Source organism: Phaethon aethereus, assembly GCF_964289735.1.
Source record: "Phaethon aethereus genome assembly, chromosome: 7".
Classification (NCBI taxonomy): Eukaryota; Metazoa; Chordata; class Aves; order Phaethontiformes; family Phaethontidae; genus Phaethon; species Phaethon aethereus.
In genome coordinates, this window is record NC_138583.1 from 24,700,659 (window position 1) to 24,712,410 (window position 11,752).

An 11,752-nucleotide genomic window follows, 5' to 3' on the forward strand; every position below is an offset into this window, starting at 1 on the left:
GTCGTATTAGTTTCATCAATTTTGAATCAATTTGATCATGTTGGTTCAAGAATTTTAATGCCAATGAGACACACAGATGGAAACTAAAGTCAGCAGATTGTAAATACTCCCAAGTACCTGTGACCTCTCTACTGTGCATCCAAGCATAATTCCTTCTACTTTTTTTTTTTCAGAAACATCTCTCAAAGTAAACATTATTAGAGTAAATGGATAGCAATTAAGTTGCTGCTGACATCTCAGAATACAGGATACCTGCATACATTTTAAGCAATATGCAGACTGTAACTTACAGCATTAGAGACATTTACTATATGCATTTCATTCAGCACTGTAATAGCTATGGACTGTATTCAGCACTTGCTATCAAAATTAGCCTCAGCTAACTGAATGTTATTTGTCTCTTTCTATTGCATTATTCACCATCATTTGTTGTTGGTACCTACACTATTAGCACCACATGAATCATTTTAAAGCAATTTAATCAGCCAAGTTCTCCTGTCACTTAATATTGGTCAACTCAGGCTGCATTGGTATAAAGTGAAAGCATAATTTAGCTCAATGACTGAAAATTAAAGGAGACGATGCTTGTAATATATATTGCATTCTTATTGTTTGGACTTCAAGTTGGCTGCCCTTTAGAAGGTCTTTTATCCTGTGTAGCTCACATCGATGACAAGGGTTAACAGTGGCCATTAGTAGCTATTAGTGCAATAGGGCTCATAGGCACCACCCACTGCTAAGTCTCAGACCAGCTATTATTCCCCATAAAATTACTTTTAAGTATGCAAGTCAAGCATGCCACTATTGTCATGCTCAACCATTATCTGCAAATACATAATATTCAGGACTTTGTTTAAAAAAAAAAAAAATATCAGCGTATGCTTTTTTATTCCCAGTATTTTACATAGAGCTGGATAAAAGAAGGACTAAAGACAGAAATATATGAGAAGGTCAAGGAAGAATGCAACATAAGTCAGAATTCTATACAGGCTGATAAAATTATAAGATCTAATATGATGAAACTTCTATGTTGGACTTCATTTGTTAACATGAGAGGTTATCAGGTGGTTTGTTGGAAAAAAAAGAACCATGAAGATGACCTTAGACACCACACAGGACATTATGTAATTTTTTTTTTACAGTTCATTTATGGACTTGTACAGAGAGACCTGTACTCTACAATATACAGTGAAAGGTACATATGATTCTTCTCTTTACTTTGACTTTGCTCTGTCAAAAAGACAGTGAAAAATGACATTTTGCACCAAATAGTAGCTAACTCCTTGGTTAGTTAGAGTTGTTCCTGCCCTTTCCTGCAGGTGGTGTATTCAGGCGCTGAATCTGCAGTACTGAGCAATTTCTGTTGTTTTAGGCTATAAAGTAATTGGCAAACAACCCAGACCATGAGAGGTGAATATTTCACCACTATAAGGCATTTTTCATAAACTGTTGAGGTTTTTTTAACCTTTAAAACCTGGAAGATAATGTCACAGGGAAGCGGGATTTTGAAAGCACAGTGCCATAGATGAACAAAACATACCTCAAAGACATTATGTGGATGTTTTTCACTCATATATATATATTAAAAAATGTAAATAATAGCTGTTCTATGTAACTAACTGCAAATTATTGTGTGATGAACAAATATAAATAGGGCATCCTTAAAAAATAAGCTGTTGACCAGCCAGCTTATTTTCTTATTGTTTCTGTCACAGCACTAGAGACGCTGATAGTACTTACACACTTAATATTGGGTTTTACTCAGACAATTTAAACCAAGGACAAACCTCCTTTAATTTGTGAGGATTGCGGCATCAACAGTTCACATTCATTTAAATTAATCTAAACAATGGCATTATGGACTGGGAGTAATTTAAAAGACTTCTTTTAATAGTTTTCTATAGAGAATGTTTATGACAATTGGACCCAAACATTTCCTGAGACCAAAGTGTTTTACTTACTATTTGCTTTGTATTTTTTTTTTTTTTAGCCAGGAACAAATATGTATGGTCACTTTAATTTGTTTTTCTGTTCCAAAACTCTCAGTCACCTTTTGGCAGCAGGGACTGTTAGGCAGATCAATAGCACCTTCATTGCATTTTTGTGATCACATAGCAGGACACAGGCTATTAAAGGGAGATGAGGCAGGCAGAGAAGCTGAAGAGGCACGGCAGAGGAGGAATTTTCCTAGCAGACTGCTGGAAAAATAAGACCAAAGTAATAGAAAGAAGCTGTCAGGATATCAAAGTAATTTTCTGGGGTTTTTTTTCCACTGTCATTAGGAATACAATTCTCATAGTTCTTGTAAGTAGGAGATAAAAATGTTTGTTTAATTTATTTCCACATCAGTCCTTGTGCACAGGTAATCTTTTCTGTTTAAGGTTTTTGTGAGTTCTTTTGAAATAGTTAATCTTAGTCCTTCTGAACTCTCTCCTTCATATAAAACATAAGTGCAAGACCTACGTTTATTTTCATGAGAGGAAGCACAGAATTCTCTTTGCTTAAGGATGATGATTTTATCTGTATATCTTTATATGCAGCAGCAAAGAAAATTATGTGTAGAAGAAAAAAAAAAAGAATGACAAAGATCTGTATCATTCTACTGATTCTGCAGCTCTAGATGGTAGAATACTGCAAATGATGTGAACTCAGATGAAGAATCTCAAAAAGAAGCATTTCCTTATCAGGTATGCCTTTATATCGTACCACAGAGATAGATGTGATGCGTAACAAGAACAAGTGTACAGGCCACAAAAATTGGATTCGCAAGTAGATATTGTCTGTGGTTTTCTCAAGCATCCTCACAATTTACTAGGAAGTCGGCAGGTAACTAGAAGCGGAAAGGCACTTGCTTCTCCCCGCTAGGTATGAGACTTGTCTTTTCTGTTTCACTATTCCTAGAAGGGGAAAGAGGAGAGTGGAAATGTGGCATCTCCAGGTGCCGCATCTAGGATAAGTTTTAGTATAGTTATCCATGGGCACTGTTGAAATACAAGATGTTTGTAGTTTCTGAGATCTATTGGATGGGGAAGCTGATTTGTATGTTATGCACATGAATTTAAAGATAAATGATGCCCCCAGTGGAAAAGACATTAGAAACTTCAGCATTACATATTTACCTGAGTTTCCATCCTTTACTCTGAAGTCAACTAAATGAAGTCAACATATCTAACACTATAGATATGCTGCTAAGCAGCAAACAGTGCTAGAAGAGAGTTTGCTGGCAACTAATGAATAGCAAGAGAAGATTAAAAACTCCAGGCAGCACTAATGGCCCTCAAATAGTCTGCTATAAAACAGAAATGCCATAAGAAAGAATCTTGAACTTTGAGGCTTGCAGTTTTTTAATTGTACAGTACAGAACTGTACAGAAATTCTAGAGCATGTTGTGGAAATTAATATAACTGTTCCATAACTAACCTTTTAAAAAATTATAACACTGAATTGTTCTCATTCAAAATACTCCAGATTTTTTGCATTTTTGCGTTTCATATTTTGAATTTTCAATTCAACAAAACTATGTAAAATCAAACCAGCTGAGTACTTGAAATGCTATGCATGTCAAAATGAAAGTGACATTTTTGTCTCTGAAAAGAGCACACTTGGGGCAGGATAATAATGCAAACATTTTCATTAGTTTTTTTCCAGAATTGATAGAAAATTGATTTGTTACATCTGCATAGTCCCAGTCTTGTTCCAGTCTTACTTGTTTATGTGACCAGCTCAGCTTTGGAGGTTATAATGTTATCATACACAGAATATTTGGACATTGATATGTATGATTGCCATGCCTTTATCACTAGTTACCTTCTCGAGCCTTTCCATCATCCACAGATTTTTATGAGAAGTTTTTTTTATTCACTTCTACCTCATTGGTGAAAGTAATTAATAGCTTCAGGATTTAAACTGATATCTTAAGAACTCCACTGAAAATGTTTTTCCTAGTCCTTCAATTAGTAAGTTGTTGTTCTATTTAGTATAAGGTCTATATATAATTGTATTGTACTAATTTACTCTCCGATTATTTTACAGTACTGATTCAAATGTTGTATAAAGGCTATTGTTTCTATACAGCTACTTCTGTCAACTAAGTCAGAAATTTTGTTAAAGAATGAAATCAGGTAGTTTGACAAAACAGAGTATGTATAAATTCAATCCTGCCACTTTTATAAATATGGCTGACATTGTTTCCTACCTGTAATTTTTGTCAGTTGACTCCCACATTACTGTTTCCATATTTTCCATGGCATACATGCCAGGCTAACCAGCCTGAAAAAAAACCTATTGTCATCCCCTCTAATTTTCTTTTTTCCCCATACTTATACAGCATTAGCACTCTTCCAGGCATCTGAAATTTTCTGTTTGCACTAGGAACACAGTGATCTCTTGTACTTTTTAGTACCTTCTTGCAAGTCTTTTGGGCATCTTGATTATAAAATATCAGTTCTAAGTAAATGTTGTCTAACGTCTCTCCCTACATCCTGCTTAGAGGATTTAATCATATTGTCAAACTTGTTCCAAAATACAGTGCAAACATGTTTACTGAATGTTCATACATTTTCTACCTCATCTCTAACAAGTCCACAGTTTCTGTCTGAAAATGAGTCTTTTTTTTGCCTCCTAATAGAGATTAAAAGATCCTCCCTGTTTTCCTTTTACGTTTTCTAATGTCTTATCAGTAAACTCCAAATTGGTTTCTACAGTTATTGATAGTTTTCTTTTCCTATTTTTGATATATTGGCTTGTATTAAAAACTGCTGCCTTCAGCCAGGATGGACTTTCATTGAAGTTGAAGCCATAGTTAAAGCAACTATTTTTGTATTGCACTGATGATTTTGGTCTTCCACTATCTTATTTTATGTATCTTACAATTGAATCATTTTTCATTGACTTTTTCCTCGTAGTCACTTCATGCAAAATTTCCATCAGTTGAGGGGAGTTGCCACCAGTGAAGACTGAGGATGTAAAATCATGAGTCAGGCAGCCTTCTTTCCTACATTAACCCTGCCCAACACAGCATGGTTTCTCTGTCACATGATGGGGGAGAAGCTGCATCCTGTTCTTTGTCTTGCTTTTAAAGAAATCAGGTGATGATCACTGTTTCCCAGGCAACCACCAACCTCCTATCTTGAGAGTAATCCATCTTAATCAATGATTTTGAGGGCCAAAATAGTTATTTTGAGTTGGGTAAAGTTGTTTGGTTTTTGGTTGGTTTTTTTTTTCATTCAGTAATACTTCTTTATCACCATATACACAAAGTTTTCAATGTATAGCTCGTAGTTTATGTAAAAATAGGTTTCTTTTTTTATTTGCTTACATTATTGAGAGGCATTTTGAAAGGAACTCATCTCACTTTCTGATCTGATAGTCAGTAATAGATTTTTACTTTGGCATTGTTATCATATTCCTTTAGATACATTTAGAACCCATACTTCTGATTTACCAGTAATTCTGAGAGATACAGTAGAATGCTGAGTATGTAGAATCTATCCACTCTTCTTTTACATACTCTACCTTTTTCAAATATGCAATAACCAGTTATATTAGCATTCAAGTCATGAATCATCACATCAAGTCTCAGGAATGCCAGTTACGTCCCATTCCCTTTCCACAATGATAATTTCCAATTCCTTTTGGTTCTTATGGAGTCTCGTGGGACTTGCATATAAGCAACTGAAGAATGTCTTCTTTTTCTTTGTATTTTTTTGTCATATCAGTTCAGTTTATTCACGAGGGTGCAGATTTAAATCTAGTACAGTGATAACCAAGCTAATTGAAAATGACATAGCTTAGGTATCAGAAGCTGTCAAGTTGCAACAGCATAATATTCAGCTTAGGTTAATATGCCTAGATATTGAGAGTTTACCTGAAATTGGGATTGTATTCTGTTTGCCTCCTTACTTCATATCATTGATTTTTTAGTGTCCTCCCAGCTGCATGAACCAGTCTCCAATTGTTTGTATGATATCTCACCAGGATGTGACCCACAAACGTAAGCTTTCTGCTTCACACCAGTTCCACTATCAACAGTAAAGTTTCCGTATTCTCACTGCTAGGCAATCTTTCACAATGTAGAGCACACATCCTCTCCCCCTCATTATATCTTCTTCAAAGACATTTCAATTACTGATAGTTCAGCTCAGTTCAGAAACTTCTGAAGATGAAGGAGATTCCCAGCACTGATAGGTCACCAAGACAGTGAAAAAGACCAGGGCTTATGAAACAATGCACTGATGCGTACATGTGCAGTGATACTCGAAAATGATGCACTAACCTTTTAAAAAATGTACACAGTGTTTAAAACAAACAAAAAAACTCTCACTCTTAGACTTGCTCTTGAAATGCATCACAATTTTTCCTGTTACAACATACACTCCCAGAACTCTCTAACTGCTTCAGGCTCATTCTGAACATGAGTGCCAGATGGCACTTGCCCTCAAGCCAAACATACCTTCCATGTCTTGACACTTCCTTTGTTTTAATGTGTTTTTTGAGAGAATGATGCCTCTGCAGAGCTGCAGCAGAGATGTTAATACATTTTTCAAAGCTCCTCAGATCCTATAGTTTACCTTTTGCTTTCCACTACCTTCACTGAGTGCCACATTGAGTAGATAGATGATCAATGTGTCCAGCTCATGGCAATCCATTTCACTTGTTCATCACATCTCATTAGTAAGGTGGGAAAGGCAGTGAATTTTATTTGTTAGTGTACTTCAAATAATTATCAACTCACTCTGATGCCAAGAATAAGTGAAATAATGCAAAATGAAATCTCATAGTCTGACAGTAACAATAAAAATCACATTTGATATGTTCTCTTTACTTCGTTATGCAGTTAAGACCATACAGGATAACAAATGAAAACTGATTTCAAACAGAACTTGATACTCTCCACTAGTACTACACAGTTCTGAAAACTAAAAAAGTATCTTCCTATCAACCATCCGGCTTTACACAGTAATTCTTACAGGTTATCTTCAGGTAGAGTTGAGAGTCTCAGCTGCAGTTGCTCTTGCATTGTCTGCAGTGTCCAGTTTTAAGGCAGTCCATGTTCACTATCATAGCAGTCAATGCCATCATGTTTTTTCCCTCCCAAGATGTCTGATCCAAAGCCTGTTAAAATCAGTGGAAGAGCTGTAATCAGCTTCAGTGGGCTTTCATTGTCCATAGCCAGTCTCTCCTGTCACTACGGGTTTTTCACCAAGTTATGTAAGCACTGTTGTTACTAATACAAAGAAATTCCTTGAAAACAAACCAGAGAAATGTCTGTGATCAAATTCTACAATGCCTGTTTTGACCACTTGGTACTGGGTATTCTCAGTCAAAAAACTATTTTCACTCTGAAGACCTTCCAGTTTACCAGGCAGGCAAATGAAGGCAGTGAATTAGCTTAATATTTGTACAATAGCTTATGTTAATTTAAAGCCAAATTACTGGTGCCCTTTGCTCAAGTGCAGAGAAGAGATAAAGAATTTTGCAGGATAGTGATTACTCCTTTTGTATATTATCTGGGGTTTTTTTTGAGTTCCAGCAAACCACAGTGAAAGATATTATTGAAATAAAGCTCAATCACAAGAAAGTATTGGATTGTCTTGCCCTGTTCTATTTAAATGTTAGATCCAGGGCCCTAGGGGCCTTGCAAGACCAAGCTCACCAAGGTGAGTTTAGTTCTGGGTTTTTTTTCTGGAATAAACTTGATTGGCTCTTGTGACAACACATTTTTGTATTTTGAAGTATTTAGAGCTTTTTTGAAATACTTGGATATGTATGGTTTTTAACAGTACTACTATCTTTATGACCCTAAAAGGTCACATCTATTATATTCTGCAGTCAAAGCAGCTCTGTAGGGAATCTTATCTCTGACATATGCTAAATTATGCAGGATCTCATCCATCTAATTGCACATCATGTACAGTGACTTTTAAAGAGTATTTTTAGGCCCCAAGACTGCTACTAACCTTTAGAAAGTACTTGATCCAATTGTTGTGCCACCTCCTATCGCTTGTTTAATTTTTGTCTTGCATGACTTCTGAGTTAAAAAAAAAACAAACAAAACAAAAACAAAAAAACAGCTTAACTGATTGTTTTGTGTATAAGCACAGAAAAATTTGCACCATTTATATTCAGGTGAAATGACCTTCTCTCTAAACAATCACATTGTTATGGCTCATACAAGGCAACACCTATGGCTTAATTGCAATGCCTTCTTTTACATGAAGTTCAAAGCTATTAGCCCCTTCATGTAGTATTTCCTTTAAAAATTCTCTTACATGGCTTCAGTAGGTTCTTGTACTCTTGTACTGCTAAGTATTAACTTGTAGGACTATGTTTTGCATGGATATTCAAACTATTGTATTGATTTTGTCTCTGTGTAAAAAGTGCTGAAATATACATTTAGTTCTGAAGGAAACTTCACTGGGATTAAAAGGAGTACATAGTAGTTATTGAATTTCAATGGCAGCTGAGTTCTTCACTCACAGAATTATCTGTAAAAGTCTCTGCCAGTATCTGTACTGCGCTTTTGAGAAATTTTGGAATTAAACTTCAACATGTGGCAAGGTATTTATTACTGCAATTTATACTTTTAGGAAAATTAAATGTGTATATATGTTTTATTTGTATAAAATATTCACAGGGAGTTGATAAACTACTATATTTTTCTAACCAGTTTAAATTTACTACCTTTTTGCCCAGATTCTGCAAGACTAAAATTGCTGTACATTTCAAACACCAAATCATTCTTTTTCATACTAGAGGTTAATGATCAAGACAGATTCCTTACAATAATATTTGCCTATCAAAAATCATGGACTCCTCCAAATCCATGACACCAAGCAAAGTTTAGATAGAACATGATTGCAAAAATTTTGATCCCAGACACAATATGAAGCCTTTGTATTTAAAACAAAGGAAGAATGGTTTTGATTGTATCATTTGTTACCTGCACCCCAAACAAACCAACATAAATATCTGCAGGAATCTGTGAGAATTAGAGTTGAAGAAGCTTGCATAGCTCAAGTAAAAATGTTTCATCTACGTTAATTCTTCCTTACGTTTGTGCATGACAATCAATAGAACTAGATTTGTGTGGTTTTTTATTCTGTCCTGGGTAGACAGGGGTTTTTTTAGTGCAAGTTTAGCAGGAGTGAAAATATTTCAAAGTTTTTGCAGTTTGCTTTTGTCAATATTAATCCCCAAAATACTTGCCCTCCATAAAATGAAACAAAATAACTTTAAGGTCCCCTGTGCTAATACCTATTTTGATAGAGGTACAATTTGGAGAAAAATCTGCATGTAATTCAGTGTGGGACTCAATGTATTAATATAAATTTATAGACTATAAATTAACAAGCTACAATACTCTGCCTGACAGCTTCAGTGACTAAGACACTGTAGAGAAAATGTTAATAATTCTTTTTCCTAAAAAATGTCAAGTGATTAACCAGGATTGAATAGGACAAACTATAATTTGAAACGTGTGAAAACTCCCTAGTACATACACAAATTCATACAGTAAGTTCTTTCTAACACCATTTAGGATTTCCCGGTGTTACGAGATTTGTAAAGAGAAGTCCAACCATGTATAGCAATTTTAGTTTTGCAGAGTAGAGCATTTGCCATGTTGCTTCCTGCAGACATGGACTATACAGGGTTCATAGGCAGAAAAGTATACCGTTCAGAAATGTGAAGATGATGAATGTTTTTTACATACTGTTCATGCTCATTTTAAGATGACTTTATTGAGACTGGAATGCATTTAAGTTCATGACTACAGTTTAGACTGACTAAAAAGAAAGATCTTTCCTCTATAAAGAGATAACTATAAGGGCAAAGGATGGCATGATATGGATAATAAATATCACTGTGTGTGTGACTACTGAACATCTTTAAAGGCATTCAGAAAAATCCACATTAAACATCAAGATTCCCTAGATTGCCCCAATTGCTGTATTTGGTAATAAGGTGTCTGAAGTTCTAATCCATCCTAAGAACTAATGAACAAGTAAAGTCTTTTCCTTCCACTTCCAAAAAAAAGTAATAGAAAGTTCTTTCCTTAAGCTCATCTTGCTGCCTAACACCTGCAGTTTTTTCACCATCTTTCCGTAGCACTGTAATGATTTGTGCTGTATCACAAACACTGAGTTGTTCTTTCTCTTAAGACAAATCTAAGTAGTACTTTTGTCTCTTAGCAAGCCCATATATTTCAATGTGGTCACTACCTCTCAGCAAAGTAAGATATGCAGGAGCACTATCTGGCCTACAGTAACACAGAAACTATAAAAAGATTCTGTCATCACAGGAATATCTTCATACTCCACAATGTTGGGAAGATAACTATGAAAAACATGCCTGGTGGCATACAGTCTGATTCTGAGTGATGTTACTCTTTCAGCTACTCCTGAGTTCAATGGGTGCTATCCCATGTGTATTTCATTGAAGTAGTATTTAACAGCTAAATAAAACACTGTCCAGAAGTGTTTCTTTTCCAGACAGCTGATATTTTCTACTTTAGGACTGATTTTTTTTTCTTGCAAAGTAATTTAATTGTTAAAAACATCTTTTATTCTCATATTAAAACTGCATAATTCTTCAGAAAAGCATGAATAACTCTACAGCTTCTATACTGAAGGAGCACCTCTCTAATTTTTTTCTTTTTTTATTCACACAAATATAAATCCAATAGTATTTTAGATGTATATACTTCTGGAAAATAATTGATTGAAATGATTAATAGTTGTTTGTTGGCTTGCTGTTTCTTAAGAAACAGAATACCGTACATTTACATTGCAGGAGTTAATAAATGATGGCAATTCCTCAAGGCGTTATCAAACTGTGTGAATTTGTGTATCTGATCAAATATTTATTAGCTGCAGTCTCTTCCTACACTGATTTTTCTTTTCATTTATTGCTCTAGGCCTTACTGTGCAACACTAAGGTGATACTCATGGGCATATGCCCCTAAAAGAAAAGCATTCATTATGAAATACCCAACATCAAAACCACAGGCTGCCTGAATTTTAATTTTTGTTGTTTTTTTTTCTTTAAGTAAACTGCCACACTATTTAATTATCTTTTCTAACTCATTTACTTGACCTATATTAAAATTAAACATAAACAAAATTTCATTGTCTAAGATGATAACAGATATTAGTTTCTATTTAATTATGTCCTAAGCTTTTTATAGTTATGTTTAAGCCCTTCTCATTCCTGTATAATTCTACAGGAAGTGATTTGTTCTGATTCTTCATTCAGTATTGTTCAGTGCTGTCTTGGTAGAAGTCTGCTATACATTATTTTATTTTTCTGTAAACCTGTTATACGTGCAACATATTCATTGCACTGAACTAGTGTGAAACTTTGGAGCCAGTAAATGTACCAATAAGGCTTATGGGAGACTGACAGCTGAATAAAAATGAAACATCAATGACAAAGAAGAAAATTAGTGCAAATTTCGCAACCACTCAGTTTCAACACCATTAAGTAATATAAGTATTTAGTAAATAATTCTGAATTACAGCTTGCAAGAATACACGTTTCATAAAGAACAATAGGGAGAAAGTCTCAGGAGAGTCCAAAGTCGCAGACTTGTGAGACGATATATTTCTTTAGATTCATGCAAATAGGTGAAGAGGTGCCTATGCTGAGCCTTAGGCATCCTTGACAATTATGAAAAAACATAAACAACATAAAGAACGAAGCACCCTGCAGCAATCCCTGCCATCCATAGCACTGTGTATTAGACCTTACAGCA